The following is an 18,042-nucleotide window of genomic DNA, read 5'->3' as shown; positions in this document are numbered from 1 at the left end:
AGACTTACAACTACTTAAACCTAACTAACCAAAGGACAGCACACACATCCATGCCCAAGGCAGGATTGGAACCTGCGACCGTAGCAGCAGCTCGGTTCCGGACTGAAGTGCCTAGAACGGCTCGGCCACAGCGGCCGGCTACTGCAACGTCACTAATTGTTCTTCATAACGCCCTTGCAGTAACATTGTGGTCGGTTACTATGATACGGCTTCTGTTCAGAGTTCTTTTGTGTCATTAGCTTTTCTCCTGTTTAACAGCGCGTTGGTCTACCTTTGGAGCGTTATGAAGCAGTGATACTGGAATGCAGGGATACGACAATTTCTTGGTAGGGTACAGGATGCGATGTCAGACGTCTACGCAAAGCACGCAGTTCCCGTAAATTACGAACCGGTGGTTTACGGGCGGGGAGCTGGTGGCTGATGACGTCCCAGATGTCTTCCACTGGACTCAGACTAGGCAAATCGAATGGCAAAGATAACAACTTCAGTTCTATACGGTGCCCCTCAGACCACTGTAGCACGTTTCTGGCTTTGTGATGAGAACGGTTACCCAGCAACGAAACACCATTGCCTTCGTGGTAGTCATCAAGCATGAAGGGATAGTTGGCCGCTGTAACGTTCACGTAGTGTACAGTTTTCATGGTACAATCACTTAGTAACAGAGGTACCACGGAAGTCAAGGTGAATGGCCCGAATAGCAAAAGACTGCCCCGACAGGCCTACGCTGACGTGCAGTGCATGTTACGAGCAGCCCTTCACCTGGTTGACGGAGCATATGGTCACGATCATCGATCTGGTGTAAAGAGAAACGTGATCGATCCGACTAGTGACACATCTTAATTCATACACCGTCCAATCTTCGTGGCACTGTGCCCACTGCAACTGAAAGTGACGATGTCACATGGAAACACGTAGATGCTGTCTATCGTTGGAACCCCTGTTACAACAATTTGCGCTGAACGTTCTGCTTCAAAACACTTGTACCTATACTGACATTGTGCTCTGTCCTCCGCTCCCCCTGCCTCAGACCGCTATCTACCTTGTTTTTCAGAGAGGGTAAGCCTCCGACTTCCACGATCTCTGATGAGGCGTGGACCTCAAAAACATTGTCACCTACTCGCCGTTTCACCGTTTGACGCTGTGGACAGCAGCACGCGATTAGCCGACCAGCGTTAACTTCCCGCGATGCCTGTTCCCATGAGCCGGGTCTTAACATTCTGCCCTTTCAAAGTCACTTACGTCACTGGAGTCCCTTATTTGCCGCTAGAATCGTCGCTGTAACGGTTCACCATTTATCTCTTCTCCGCTTATCCATTTTCCTAACACAACGCCAATAAGCGGCACTCATTCTTGAGGCCGACGGCGGTCGTGATACACTAACAAAAAAAAAAGTTTTGTATCACCTCGATTCCGATATTTCCTGAACCTGTATAGAAAACTGGAGTAGAGATCAACGTAAACATCGTTTCCTCCCTTTTTATTGCTCATGGAAACCACACATTGTATGTTGTACCACAATACAGCGAGACCTTCAGAGGTGGTGGTCCAGACTGCTGTACACACCAGTACCTCTAATAACCCGTAGCACGTCCTTTATGTATTGATGCAAGCCTATATTCGTCGTGGCATACTATCCACAAGTTCATCAAGGTACTGTTCGTCCAGATTGTCCCACTCCTCAATGGCCATTTGGCGTAGATCCCTCAGAGTGATTGGTGGGTCACGTCTTACATAAACAGCCCTTTTCAATCTATCCCAGGCATATTCGATAGAGTTCATGTCTGGAGAACATGCTATCCACTGTAGTCGAGCGATGTCGTTATCCTGAAGGAAGTCATTCCCAAGATGTGCACGATGGGGGCGCGAATTGTCGTCCATGAAGACGAATGCCTCGCCAATATTCTGCCGATATGGTTGTACTATCGGTCAGAGGATGGCACTCACGTATCGTACAGCCGTTACGGAGCCTTCCATGACCACCAGCTGCGTACGTCGGCACCACATAACGCCACCCCAAAACAGCAGGGGACCTCCACCTTGCTGCACTCGCTGCACAATTTGTCTAAGACGCTCAGCCTGACCTGGTTGCCTCCAAACACATCTCCTACAGTTGTCTAGTTGAAGGCATAGGCGACACTCGTCGGTAAAGAGAACGTCATTCTAAACCTTTGCGGTCCATTCGGCATGTTGTTGGGCCCATCTGTACCGCGCTGCACGGTGTCGTGGTTGCAAAGATGGACCTCGCCATGGACGTAGTGAGTGAAGTTGTGCATCATGCAGCGTTTTGCGAACAGTTTGAGTCGTAACACGAAGTCCTGTGACTGCACGAAAAGCATTATTCAACAAGATGGTGTTGCTGTAAGGGTTCCTCCGAGCAATAATCCGTAGGTAGCGGTCATCCACTGCAGTAGTAGCCCTTGAGTGGCCTGAGCGAGTCATGTCATCGACAGTTCCTGTCTCTCTGTATCTCCTTCATGTCCGAACAATATCGCTTTGGTTCACTCCGAGACGCCTGGACACTTCCCTTGTTGAGAGCCCTTCCTGGCGCAAAGTAGCAATGCGGACGCGATCGAACCGCGGTATTGACCGTCTAGGCATGGTTGTACTACAGACAACACGAGCCGTGAACCTCCTTCCTGATGGAATGACTGGAACTAATCGGCTGTTGGGCCCCCTCCGCCTAATAGGCGCTGCTCATGCATGGTTGTTTACATCTTTGGGCGGGCTTAGTGACATCTCCGAACAGTCAAAGGGACTGCGTCTGTGTGAAACTGGCTTCATACACGAAAAGTGCATACGTAGGAAAGCGATGACCGACAGTAAGGCGCAGTAAGAACCATTGAATGGCCATGATGGGACGTCAGAAGTCACTAGGAGTCAAAGTGATGTGTATGGGTCGTCTGGGTAGAACGACTCGCACATGTCTAATAGGTTTAGGTGTCCCGAGATGGACGGAGGAACTGTGACAGAGCAAACAAATCAGTAACAGAGATACATACCTCGTGTAAATTTCTACAGCAACCAGTAGTACAGCAACTCTTTGGAAGTACATGCGGACAGATACAGCTAAGCAGTGGGCGTTATTGAATACAGCTCAACAAGACTATGTCCGTCCTGGGCGCCACACCATCAATCACAGTGGAAAACAGGGTTGTAGGCGGCTCCACTTGTAAGACTGTCTCGCCGGCTCATCTCCACTGTGACCTGTAACTACGAACCGCGAACCTGGAACTCGGTACTAGATCTGTCGCATGCCAGTGCCGAAATCAAACGTCCGTCGCTGCCAGAGGCCGCCACTTACCTCAACGTGGAAGTCCTTCGGGAGTCCGTATAGTCGTCGGTCGCTGTACGGTGGTATCAATTGCCCTGTTTCATTAAAACGTTGGAGCAGTATTAGAATCATGGAGTAAGGCAGGTGTCTTAAACACGGATTTCTGGCCCCGTATAACTTTTTCCCTTCTCTGCTGCTTCCATCTGCTTGCCCATATGCAAGAATAATGTCTAAAAGTTATTTTCCCGGCTACAACTCCATTCGGTTATGGATGATCGACGTTAGTTCTTCAACTTTTAAACACAGAGTATTGTATACTACAGTACAGACACTGTACACGAGGCTTGCTCATGTCAGTATACAATATGCCATGTGCATTTGATCAGTTGAGTTATCATCCCAGTCGCTACACCTAAGAGCTCGTTGGGACTGCATACCCTACAATTATAGCAACGACAGTACCGATACGTTTATCCCACTGTGAGAGGAATCAGAACGATTTTCGCTTATAATTTTCTACTCGGTCACTTCCGGACCGGGGTTCCTTGCCTCAAATCGATACACTTCCCGTTCTCGAACGTCCCCGAAAGTTTTAACATATCACGGTATCACCCAGTATAATATCGTATTTATTAAAATGTCTTTTGATGATAACAGCACGGGAAATCAGGTTTTTAACTGCAGTTTCAGAGACCTAATGTTATTTAACAACTCTGTAGACAAGTCCTTCCGACATATGCAGCCAAAGCAAATGTAATTTAGGTCTTCGTCTTCACTATAGTCGCATAGACAGTACAGTACGATGTTGATTCGATAGACGTGTTGCCTGAAGTGACGTTGATTCAGCACGATGTTTGATGTAATGACTGACAATCCCAGTCCGTAGCTGATCCAGGGTAGTAAGGTCTTGTTCGTATTGTTAATGTCGTCATGCCGTAGCGTCTGTTCTTTTCACCTGTGAGATGCCTCATTTGGATAAAGTCACTCGGCGATTCTAGTTTGTGTTCTTCTTTGCATTCATAAATGGATCTCTTCGGAAGAGTGTCAGTCATTCCATTGACTGTTATGTTCATACATCCTTTTATCCACTTTATTCATACAAAGAAATGAGTGCTATCGACAGTTACGTGATAAATGAGTAATCTAGGCAAAGATTTAAGTGTTCACTTTTCACACGCGCTGTACGAAAGTGGAACGTATTAGTATTAGTATTAGAGTATTAGTCCAAAGGCGGTTAGAGGTATCATATTCCAGGCCCTTACGTCTCAACTGCAGGAGTACTGATGTAAATGTAGATATCAAAGTATTTTCAGTATGATGTCCCGCTGTAGTCACCCGACTCGTATTTCTTTGTTAATTAGGTACTCAGTTAACATAGATCATATATGAATAGATGATATTAACGATAAACGGAGCATGTCGTCAGACGAAGAAGGAACTGTTAAGGAGGAACATATCTAACCTATATTTTAAAACAATTATGCTATGTATCAGACATTTTATTTCTATAGGTAGAGTTTTAAAGAATATGCATGTCACCCTTTTTTGTTTCATTGCTAGATCCCTTAAAGAGCGACGCTTATTACACACATCAAAAAAAGATTTGCATCGCCACGGTTCCGAGAGTTCCGGAACATGTACAGAAAACTGGAACAGAGATCAACATAAACACCATTTCCGCCCTTTTTATTGCTCATGGAAACCACGCACTGCATGTCATACCACCTTACAGCGAGACCTTCAGAGGTGGTGATCCAGATTGCTGTACACTCCGATACCTCTAGCACCCAGTGGCACGTCCTCTTGCTGTGATGCATGCCTGTATTCGTCGTGGCATACTATCCACCAGTTCATTAGAGCACTGTTGGTCGAAATTGTTCCACTCCTCAACGGCGATTCAGTGTACATCGCTTGGAGTGGCTGGTGGGTCATGTCGTCCGTAAACAGCCCTTTGCAATCTATCCCAGGCATGTTCGATAGCTTTCATGTCTGGGAAACATGCTGGCCACTCTAGTCGAGCGATGTCGTTATCCTGAAGGAGGTCATTCACAAGATGTGCACGATGGGGGCGCAAAATTTCTCCATGAAGACGAATGCCTCGCCAATATGCTGACGACATGGTTGCACTATCGGTCGGAAGATGGCACTCATGTATCGTACAGCCATTATGGCGCATTCCATGACCACCAGCGGCGTACGTCGGCCCCACATAATGCCACCCCAAAACATCAGGAAACCTCCACCTTGCTGCACTCGCTGGACAGTGTGTCTAAGGCGTTCAGCCTGACCGGGTTGCGTCCAAACGCGTCTCCAACGATTGTCTAGTTGAAGGCACATGCGAGACACATCGGTGAAGCGAACGTGATGCTAATACTGAGCGGTCCATTCGGCATGTTGTTGAGCCCATCTGCACCGGGCTGCGTGGTGTCGTAGTTGCAAAGATGGACCTCGCCATGGGCGTCGGGAGTGAAGTTGCGCATCATGCAGCCTACTGCGCATAGTCTGAGTCGTAACACGACGTCCTGTGGCTGCACGAAAAGTATTATTCAGCATAATGGCGTTGCTGTCAGGGGCCCTCCCAGTAATAATCCGTAGGTAGCGGTCATCCACTGGAGTAGTAGCCTTTGGGCGGCCTGAGCGAGGCTTGTCATCGTATGTTCCTGTCTCTCTTTATCTCCTCCATGTCCGAACAACATCGGTTTTGTTCACCCCGAGACGCCTTGACACTTCCCTTGCTGAGAGCCCTTCCTGGCACAAAGTAACAATGCGGACGCGGTCGAACCGCGGTATTAACCGTCTAGGCATGGTTGAACTGCAGACAACATGAGCCGTGTACCTCCTACCTGGTGGAATGACTGGAACTGATCGGCTGTCGGATCCCCCGCCGTCTAATAGGCGTTGCTCATGCATGGTTGTTTACATCTTTGGGCGGATTTAGTGACATCTCTGAACAGTCAAAGGGATTGTGTCTGTGATACAATACCCATAGTCAGGATTGCTGGGAACCGGGGTGATGCAAAACCTTATTTTTATGTGTGTATTTTTCCTTCTAGTGTTGAGCTTCTGTATGTATGTGTTGCTTTGAAAACTCATTGGATCGTTTACAAATATTTTTAAGTCAATAAACGTACAGGGTGATCAAAAAGTCGGAATAAATTTGAAAACTGAATAAATCACAGAATAATGTAGATAGACAGGTACAAATTGACACACATGCATGGAATGATATGGGGTTTTATTAGAACCAAAAAATTACAAAAGTTCAAAAACTGTCGCGCAGATGGCGCTTCATCTGATCAGAATAGCAATAATTAGGATTACAAAGTAAGACAAAGCAAAGATGATGTTATTTACAGGAAATGCTCAATATGTCCTCCATCACTCCTCAACAGTAGCAGTAGTCGAGGGATAATGTTGTGAAAAAAACTGTAAAGCATGTCCAGAGTTTTCGTGAGGCATTGGCGTCGGATGTTGTCTGTCAGCATCCCTAGAGATGTCGGTCGATCACGATACACTGGCGACTTCAAGTAACTCCAAAGCCAATATTCGCACGGACTGAGGTCTGGGGACCTGGGAGGCCAAGCATGACGAAAGTGGCGGCTGAGCACACGATCACCACCAAACGACGCACGCAAGAGATCTTTCACGCCTCTAGCAATATGGGGTGGAGCGCCATCCTGCATAAACATCGTACGTTCCAGCAGGTGTTTATCAGCTAGACTGGGGATGATGCGATTCTGTAACATATCGACGTACCTCTCACCCGTCACGGTAGCAGTTACAAAACCAGAATCACGCATTTCCTCGAAGAAAAAAGGCCCGATAGCGGTAGATGTGGTAAATCCAACTCATACCGTGACTTTCTCGTTGTGCAGTGGAGTTTCCACGACAGTTTTAGGATTTTCGGTAGCCCAAATTTTGCAGTTTTGGGCGTTGACAGAACCTCGGAGCGTGAAATGAGCTTCGTCGGTCCACAACACGTTACTCAACCAATCGTCATCTTCCGCCACCTTTTGAAACGCCCACACCGCAAATGCCCTCCGCTTCACTAAATCGCCAGGTAACAGTTATGATGCCGATGTATTTTGTACGGATAGCATCGGAGGGTACGCCTAAGTGCCAACCAAACAGTAGTGTATGGAATGCCGGTTCGACCTGCGACTGCACGGGCGCTGACTTCCCCGTGCATAGACGAACCCGCTGCAGTCTCCATTTCTTCATGAACTCTCTCAGCACCATTACGCCTTGTGCTCGGTCGGCCACTACGGGGTCTATCGTCTAAACAACCCGTGGCTTCGAACTTCTAAATCATTCTCGCCACAGCTGCATTTGTCAACGGACCTTTACTCGTTCGAATCCCCTTCCTATGGCGATAGGATCGTAACGCTGAACTAGCACATTCGCCATTCTGATAATACAGCTTCACTAAAAGCGCCTTTTCAGGTAACGTCAACATGCTGCGATTGCTGGCGCATCTGATTCTCTCTCATTACAGCTCCTTTTATACAAGATTGTCATGTGCAGTCACTGACGTTTTGCTGTCCAGCGCCATCTGTCGGACATTTTGTGAACTTTGTTTTTTTTTTTTTTTTTTTGTTCTAATAAAACCCCATGTCGTTCAAGGGCATGTGTGTCAATTTTTACCTCTCTATCTACATTGTTCCGTGGTTTATTAAGTTTTCAAATTTATACTGACTTTTTGATCATCCGTTACTTTGAAGATGTCGTTAGTATTCTCAGCTGTTTAACCCATTATTACAGATGCGAATTAGTATCAATAACTTTAGAAATTGAGTCAAATTGAGTCCGTATATTCGCTTTGTCTTTTACTTTCATTATCATAACTTTTTTTTATTATTGTGAGTATTAACAGAATTTTAGAAGAATTAGGGAAGCAAATTATCACCTTTAGTAAAGAAGTTGGTTGCGTTATAAAACCACGCAGTTTTAGAAGAGGAATTGAAAGTACTGACTTCCACAGTAACTAACGGAAAACATTTCTTCTGAAAGCGGGTTGGTTTTATTTAGGATTCCGTTACACCGTATTATTCTTCACTCTTTTGGATACAAAACCCTGTTTTTCAACATAATCTCTGTTCAATGCGACGGGATTACGCCATCTTGCTGGGAGGGCCTATGTGCCCGCATGGTACAATTTTATTGCTCGACCTCGTAATCAGCGACTTGCTTCATCAATAACCTGCCGCTCATCCACGTACTGATTTCTGCGGAGTACATCATTCATTGGGCCAAACGGATGGACGTCGGAAGGTGCGAGATCAGGGCTCTAGAGTGTACGAGGAACAACAGTCCAATGAAGTCTTGTGAGCTCCTCTCGGATGCTCAGACTTGTGTGGGGCATGGCGTTGTAATGGAGAATGAGAAATTCGTTTGCATTTTTGTGGCAACGAAAATGCTGAAATCGTTTCTTCAGTTTCCTGAGGGTAGTGCAATACACTTCACAGTTAATCGTTTCACCGGGAGAGAGGACATCAGCCCGCCAGTGTGGCCGAGCGGTTCTAGGCGCCTCAGTCTGGAACCACGCGACCGCTACGGTCGCAGGTTCGAATGCTGCCTCAAGCATGGATGTCTGTGATGTCCTTAGGTTAGGTATAAGTAGTTCTAAGTTCTAGGGGACTGATGACCTCAGCTGTTAAGTCCCATAGTGCTCAGAGCCATTTGAACCATTAACAGATTAATCCCTTCAGCGTCCCAGAAGGCCGTCGCTATGACTTGACAGGCTGAGCGTGCGGCTTTGCTTCCGCTTCTAACTGATGAACCCATCTTTCATCGTCTCTAGTGATGTCCGACAGAAAACTGTCATGATCAACCTCGTTACGTGCAAGCCATTCCGTGCAAATGGTCCTTTGTTATTCTTTATGGTCTTCTATGAAGTTGAGGTGCACACCTGTAGAGTACGCCACCTGCTGGACGAGTGTGTCAGCACTACCAACAGCAACGTCCAGTTGTGCAGCGAGGTGTTTGTGTTCCTTCAATTATGTCGAATGAGAGTATCCACACGTTCCAACACTGCAGGAGTCATAGCTGCGTGCGGTCGGCCGGCACGGGCGACATGTGACGATGACAGGCTCCTCTCCCGTCGCACTGTGCATCTGTTCACTGCCAGATATCCGTAGACACTCTTCAAGCGTCTGTGAATACCTGCGACGCCCTGGTTTTCAGCCAAAAGACACTCAATCACAATCCTCTCCTTGGAACCCACCGCCATTAAAGACATTACTTTGAAGGCTACCTATAGCGCTGCCAACTATCGGAACTACATGAAACTATAGGACAGAAGCGGGAATATTCCACGATATCCCACAGCAGATTCTGCATTTTTTGAACCGAAACTGGCCAATAAAAAAGTATATTCCACTACTTATTGAACGCCGGTCGTATAATGTCAGATATGATAATGTAAAACAGTAGACTCTTTTAGAAAAAAAAAATTATGTGAAATACGAATGTGACACACAACTGATGGGCGCTGTTCACAGTGTTTATGATTATAACTTTCGCATTTTTCACTTTTTTGGAACATAATGTTAGTTCCCAGAATGAGATTTTCACTCTGCAGCGGAGTGTGCGCTGATATGAAACTTCCTGGCTGATTAAAACTGTGTGCCCGACCGAGACTCTAACTCGGGACCTTTGCCTTTCACGGGCAAGTGCTCTAGCAACTGAGATACCGAAGCACGACTCACGCCCGGTACTCACAGCTTTACTTTTGCCAGTACCTCGTCTCCTACCTTCCAGCATGGTTCGCAGGAGAGCTTCTGTAAAGTTTGGAAGGTAGGAGACGAGGTACTGGCAGAAGTAAAGCTGTGAGTACCGAGAGTGAGTCGTGTTTCGGTAGCTCAGTTGGTAGAGCACTTGCCCGCGAAAGGCAAAGGTCCCGAGTTCGAGTCTCTGTCGGGCACACAGTTTTAATCTGCCAGGAAGTTTCATAATGTTAGTTGCTAGCTTGTCCCTACCTGATACTGCTTGCTCGTCGTCTTCAGCAAGAACGTTCCTGATTGATGTTTTTACATCCTGGCGAATACGAGAATTATCTTAGCTTCTCTCTAGAGAATCGGCAAGTAGTTGTTTCGCACGCTCTTTCGTAAACTCAAGCCTAGTTTGTTCTGTCACCGCGTACAGCTTAGTGATGAGTAAAGGCTTTGACTGCAGTGATGTCCAGAACACGAAACGTGATTGCCATTGGCCATCTGCTAGTCCTTCGACCAGCTGTATATCACACATTTTTCATCGAGAGTCTCGAATTCAGATTTTGCATTGTTGTGGAAAGTTACAATTTCTGGCTCGTTGGCTTCGTCACTTTGAGCTGGAGAAGAGTGCAGCTCTGTTCCCCTTTTGTACACACGATACCAATCTCATATCTATTAGGACACCATAAACGGGACTTACAACTTCTCTTGTTTTTAGGGATAAAAACTCTGATGGTATTTCCCCCTTATTCTTTATTACTGTCATGTTCGTCACCAGCTCAACAGATAAAATCAAATTATCTGCAGTGTTATCCTCTTTGAGCCATGAACAGGAGAAGACAAACTTAACACTGTTTGAGTTGGTTTCTACAGCTCCCCTTTCTGTTCTGAAAGTGTCATATTATTAGACTCCCCTCAGTAATACGTTTACCCGTTCCAAAAATATTTCTGGCGTCAGGTAAACTGTAACAATTAGTCCATACTTGCATGGCTTACTTGATAAATACATCTTAAATTTACACATTCCCCTAAAACCTACAACCATCTCATCTACACAAGCCAAAGAATCAATACTCTTGGCTGGCCGGCAGTAAGCTGCAGAACGTCGTGAAGAAGTTTCGTGATCATACTATTGTAATAGGGGGAGACTTCAATCTACCAGGTATAGAATGGGATAGTCACACAATCAGAACTGGAGCCAGGGACAGAGACTCTTGTGACATTATCCTGACTGCCTTGTCCGAGAATTACTTCGAGCAGATAGTTAGAGAACCAACTCGTGAAGCTAACGTTTTAGACCTCATAGCAACAAATAGACCGGAACTTTTCGACTCCGTGAATGTAGAAGAGGGTATCAGTGATCATAAGTCAGTGGTTGCATCAATGACTACAAGTGTAATAAGAAATGCCAAGAAAGGAAGGAAAATATATTTGCTTAACAAGAGTGATAGGGCACAAATCGCAGAATATCTGAGTGACCACCATCAAACGTTCATTTCTGAGGAAGAGGATGTGGAACAAAAATGGAAAAAATTCAGAAACATCGTCCAGTACGCCTTAGATAAGTTCGTACCGACTAAGGTCCAAAGCGAGGGGAAAGATCCACCGTGGTATAACAATCATGTACGAAAGGTACTACGGAAACAAAGAAAGCTTCATCATAGGTTTAAGAGTAGTCGAATCATAGCTGATAAGGAAAAGCTGAACGAAGCGAAAAAGAGCGTAAAGAGAGCAATGAGAGAAGCATTCAACGAATTCGAACATAAAACATTGGCAAACAATCTAAACAAGAACCCTAAAAAGTTTTGGTCATATGTAAAATCGGTAAGCGGATCTAAATCCCCTATTCAGTCACTCGTTGACCACGATGGCACCGAAACAGAGGACGACCGAAGAAAGGCAGAAATACTGAATTCAGTGTTCCGAAACTGTTTCACTGCGGAAAATCGTAACACGGTCCCTGATTTCAGCCGTCGCACGGACGCCAAAATGGAAAATATTGAAATAAACGATATCGGAATTGAAAAACAACTGCTATCACTTAGTAGCGGAAAAGCATCCGGACCAGACGAGATACCCTTAAGATTCTACAGTGATTATGCTAAAGAACTTGCCCCCTTTCTATCAGCAATTTATCGTAGATCGCTGGAAGAACGTAAAGTACCTAGCGACTGGAAGAAAGCGCAGGTCGTTCCCATTTTCAAGAAGGGTCATAAATCAGATGCGAATAATTATAGGCCTATTTCGCTTACGTCAATCTGTTGTAGAATAATGGAACATGTTTTGTGTTCTCGTATTATGACGTTCTTAGATAATACAAATCTCCTTCATCATAACCAACATGGATTCCGCAAACAGAGATCATGTGAAACTCAGCTCGCCCTATTTGCCCAAGAAATTCACAGTGCCGTAGACACTGGCGAGCAGATTGATGCCGTATTCCTGGACTTCAGGAAGGCATTTGATACGGTTCCGCACTTACGTTTAGTGAAAAAAATACGAGCTTACGGAATATCGGACCAGGTTTGTGATTGGATTCAGGATTTCCTAGAAGAAAGAACACAACATGTCATTCTTAACGGTTCAAAATCTGCAGATGTAGAGGTAATTTCGGGAGTACCGCAGGGAAGCGTGATAGGACCTTTATTGTTTACAATATACATAAATGACTTAGTTGACAACATCGGTAGCTCCGTGAGGCTATTTGCAGATGACACGGTTGTCTACAAGAAAGTAGCAACATCAGAAGACTCGTACGTACTCCAGGAGGACCTGCAGATGATTAATGCATGGTGCGACAGCTGGCAGCTTTCCCTAAACGTAGATAAATGTAATATAATGCGCATACATAGGGGTAGAAATCCATTCCAGTACGATTATGTCATAGGTGGTAAATCATTGGAAGCGGTAACGACCGTAAAATACTTAGGAGTTACTATCCGGAGCGATCTGAAGTGGAATGATCACATAAAACAAATAGTGGGAAAAGCAGGCGCCAGGTTGAGATTCATAGGAAGAATTCTAAGAAAATGTGACTCATCGACGAAAGAAGTAGCTTACAAAACGCTTGTTCGTCCGATTCTTGAGTATTGCTCATCAGTATGGGACCCTTACCAGGTTGGATTAATAGAAGAGATAGACATGATCCAGCGAAAAGCAGCGCGATTCGTCATGGGGACATTTAGTCAGCGCGAGAGCGTTACGGAGATGCTGAACAAGCTCCAGTGGCGGACACTTCAAGAAAGGCGTTACGCAATACGGAGAGGTTTATTATCGAAATTACGAGAGAGCACATTCCGGGAAGAGATGGGCAACATATTACTACCGCCCACATATATCTCGCGTAATGATCACAACGAAAAGATCCGAGAAATTAGAGCAAATACGGAGACTTACAAGCAGTCGTTCTTCCCACGCACAATTCGTGAATGGAACAGGGAAGGGGGGATCATATAGTGGTACAATAAGTACCCTCCGCCACACACCGTAAGGTGGCTCGCGGAGTATAGATGTAGATGTAGATGTAGATGTATTCAATACTGCTGATATTGTTGCTGTTGGTTCACCTTTTTTCCTTTCATTTCGCGTATTTGTATCTGAAGAAGAATAGGAAGGCGATTCACGTTCATGATGGATTGGGATTTATCCTTCCAGTTCCATCTGTTGCAAATAACTATCTGGTATTTTCCTGGTTTGACCGAAAAAGTAGCAGTGTAAAACAACGAGCTAAGGAAACAGCGCAATTCAGTCACATCCAAATCTCGCAGATCTTATTTTGCATTCTCTATGTACTTTCTTCACACCCCGGCCAATTTCTGGCTACTGTATTTCACAACTAATTCCAAAACGTCGATGGAAAATAAGCAGGACTAAATTTCTTTTACATTCATCGATGGTCTCCTAAATTGTTGGCTGAGTCCAGGTGCTTGCATCACGATATTGTGTGGTGGTGTCGTAGAACGAGAGCTAGCAACGGGATGCTGGGAGCATTGGAAGCCATTTTCTACAGACCAAATATCTCTGTTATTTTCATCCGGTTCTTTCTCTGAACGCCCCTTCTGTACATCATTTGGCGTCCCAGTTTCGTCAAATCATAACATGAAAACCTCTTCAAAATCTGTATTTCTTGGCCGAGTTTTCTTTATGGTTGGTCTAAGCAGAAAATCTATCATACGCTGCAAAACAAAAGTTATCAGTACGAGAAGAAGATTTAAAGAGCATTTGTTGCGATTAAATAATTAAAATCATTTCGGAAGTACCGAAATTAAGGCACGAGACCAAGCAATGTTTTTCTCATGCAACCAGAGACGTGGATTAAAAGTGACTCCGCAAAGCGCATCGCTAAATTCAGCAACAAATAACTCGTTAAGAAACAGAAGTTGAATCTCGACGTCGCACTTATAGGCTGATGAAAGATTAATTTGAAGTTACTGAAAGTATGGTGTAGCTAACGGAAGTGCAATAACGTGAAACCTCCAAGTATCTGACAATGTGGAATTAGTCTGACTCCAATCTGTAGTTGTGAGTTCAAGAGATGCCTGTAAAGCGTATATGTGTGAACCGTACCCGCTGTCTTTTGTGAAATGAATACTTGTTGCCTAAGGAGCAGTTGCCTCTGCGTGTTATTCCATAGACACAAGTGGAAGAAAAAAGCAGAATATCATGTTTCACTCGTTCTCTGGGTTTGAGTGGGTTGACTCAGTGCGACGCAAATGACTGCCATGTTTGAGATTTCATTTACGTAGCTCTTCAACCTTATACAAGAACAATGACTGGGGTTGCCGACTGCCTTAGAGGCAAATAACTTACCTTATTTCAAAAAAATGTTGATGAAAATATATTTCGACAAACAGAATGTCTTCAAAATATATGTAATTATTTACTTAATGCAGTTTTTTCGTAATTCTGGTATTAAATATGGGTTTTTTGCTGCTTTTAAAAGCCTAATAATTAGTGTTCTATTATAAATTTATATTTAATTGAAATGTTTGACCGCTTCAAATACGTAGGGAGTCTGTTTACTAACTATAATGGATGTAGAAATAGATGCCCGTCTAACAAAAGAAAAATGCTTTTTAGTTCTTGCACAATCTTAAAGAAAAGGCCACTTAGTGCTAACTTCGAAATTCGCTTGTATCAGTCAATTATTATACCTGTGATATAATACAGACGTGAACCACTAACATTTCGAACGAAATATGAAGAAGAACTGTTAATATTCGGAAGAAAAAAAAGACTAGTTTTAATTTTAGGACCCATATTTGACGAAAGTAGCGTAGAATGAAGGCTAAGACAAAAATGTAGAATTAGCTGTACAAACACCGTAACATCGCTGAAGTGCTAAAGAAGACAATGTTGAACTGGACAGGCCAATAGGAAGAATGGCGGAGAATATACTACCTAAAATAGCGTTCAGCAGGACAACAGATGGAACGAGAGGAAGAGAAAGATCCAGAATTAGATGGTGATAAAGCATCCAGGAGGTCACAGCTAGGATGAACATTAACACCAGACGGGCAAACAGTGCACTTGACAGAAAGAAATCAAAGAGGCTCGTAGAGAAGGCGCATGGTCGATTAGGCCCTTGCCACATGAAATTTAAAACATTTAAATACATGAACAATAAGTTTTTTATTTACATTTAATTCAGCTCTGTCTCTTTCTTCCCAGTGGTTCGCGGACATAAGCGATGATTCTATTTCGGTAAATCCTGAGCTGACGTGAACAGCCAGCATAATTATGAGATATATGTTTTTTTAATTGTTCGGTGATTTAATCTTTTGCTTTTTAATCGTATACTGTCACTTTCCGCAAATATTTTTGCGAGAAATATTCCTCATCATTTGTTAATTTTCTTTGAATTTTTTAAATTACTATTGCTTCATATTATGATTCGTCCTTTCAGATACTGTATATTGCATTAAAGTAATCTTGACAATTATTCTTTATCCAGTCACATGACCATAGGAAATATGATGTCATTGGAGGACAAAATAAAGCGAATATGCTTCTCTTTAAAGTAGCTGACAGAACAGCGGAGAACCGGCTGCCTTAAGTCTCATTCCGCCTTCCTCCCCAAACATTTTGGCGTACGAACGTATTCGCACCCTTTTAACACAGAACATTCTGAATTCTTTTACCCAGTTTCTGTCTGTAGTTAAGCGAAGTACAAAAGATGGTGTGGGTATAAGCGGTTAATTATTTTTTTTTTATGGAAATTTGTTGTTTGGAGGTTTTTGACTTGTGTCGTTGATTTTGGATAACTGTAAATGTTTGTAATTTAATTTGAGATAATCTACTGCACAAGCAATTTCTGCAGGTTCCCTGAGCACTTGTTCAGATGTGACAAGGTATCTCGGGAACTGTTTGATCTGCAAGGCTGTGATTTGTTTTGATCCATAGTAAACATCCCGCAGCATAGGTTGCCTACATTAGTATAATGTCTGGTATCATACGCATTTTGTAAGACGCATTACAGCTTTGGTTGTGTGTATTTCGACTCGTTGTCCATTGAGTTGTGTTTCTGTCTTTAATATGACTCCACCAAAATCAATATTTAAGAAAAGAAGGAAAAAGTGAAGATTGTGCACAACTTGTTCGGTTGAAAGTTTACTTCCAGGGAATAAGGTTAGGGAAAGCAACATTGAACAAAGTTTTTCAGCACCAAGTGCTTCCGATAAGAACCCTGTGAACTGTAATGAAGTGTACAACAAAACCATTGCCGGTGATAGTAACATTGGGATTAAGTGCACTAAAAACAATGTTTAATCAAACTTCACGCTGTAATTAGTGTGGCGGGGACGTAATAATTTCTTAAAATGCCGTCAAAAGAAACGGTTTAGTTCTTAGATTGGAACTCGCTTGCTGCAATCGTGAGAGTAAGAAAGAATTTTGGACATCCGACAAGTGTAAAAATAATAAGCTTTTAGAGACGAACATCAGATATTTCTATGGGTTGGTTCAAATGGCTCGGCCGGCCGATGTGGCCGAGCGGTTCTAGGCTACTAGTGTTTCAAGATAAACAGATGGTTTAGGGGAAACAACAAATGTAATTGCAGAAGAATCAATAAAATTGCCGCAGTGCAAGCAGTTGAACAACATGATGCTAACAATGACAATTGACGAATCATGGCAGAGAAGGGGCCAGCAATTTAAAATATCTTGTGCAGTTGCCGTAAGTATTGATACTGGGAAGGTGTTTGATATGGAAGTATTGTAAAAACATTGAAATGGATGCACAAAAGTTTGTACCAATAATGAAAAGAAGTAATTGCATGAAAACAACTGTCAGAAAACGTATGAAGGATCCAGTGGAGGAGTGGAGAGTGCCTCAGCTGTGATTTATCAACGCTCTCAAGAACAAACAGGCCCTATGATGACCTAACATCGCAAAAGTTAGAATGTGTCTCTCATACGCAGAAACGAATGGATGCTGTAATCTACCCCCTCCTCCCTAATTCCAGCTATTGTCCACAATAAGCAAAGTCTTTTATGAACAATTTGAAAGGAGCTAAGATTACACTAAACTTTCTGGTTTACTTAACTCGTCGTGTTGTGTTGGCTCCGGTTCTTCTTGTCTAGGAGTCTGATTCTTGAAGCTGAAATTCTCACATTTTGGGTCCTCAGGCTTGAGTAGAACTAAATAAGTTTTAAAGATTGTTGTTGCAGAATTTTTGTTATTACGTAAATACATTTAGTCATATTTTATTTATCATACAGTCTTTTGATTTTTCACGTTAACAAAACGGAAATTACATTGTTCGCACAAAATACAAAACTACGTCCAATCACATCAGAGGCATGGTTACAACTCTCACACTCTGCGGAAAATAACATCAAAAGGTTTAAAGTTTTTCTTAACAAATGAATTTCTACTATTTTCTGTTACATTATTACTTTCGATTATTATTTCGTAAATAAATCCAGAAATAAACATAGTAACCAGTACAGTATTGCGTAATTAATAATAGATATTTTAAGTGTGCCAATAGTTCGTAATTTCAAATGTTTCTAAAAAAAGAATTTTAACTGTACATTCAGAACTAGTACTTATCGTATAAC

Source organism: Schistocerca americana, chromosome 4 (assembly GCF_021461395.2).
Source record: "Schistocerca americana isolate TAMUIC-IGC-003095 chromosome 4, iqSchAmer2.1, whole genome shotgun sequence".
Lineage (NCBI taxonomy): Eukaryota > Metazoa > Arthropoda > Insecta > Orthoptera > Acrididae > Schistocerca > Schistocerca americana.
The sequence above is the reverse complement of the archived record's forward strand: the minus strand, read 5'-3'. Positions refer to the sequence as shown.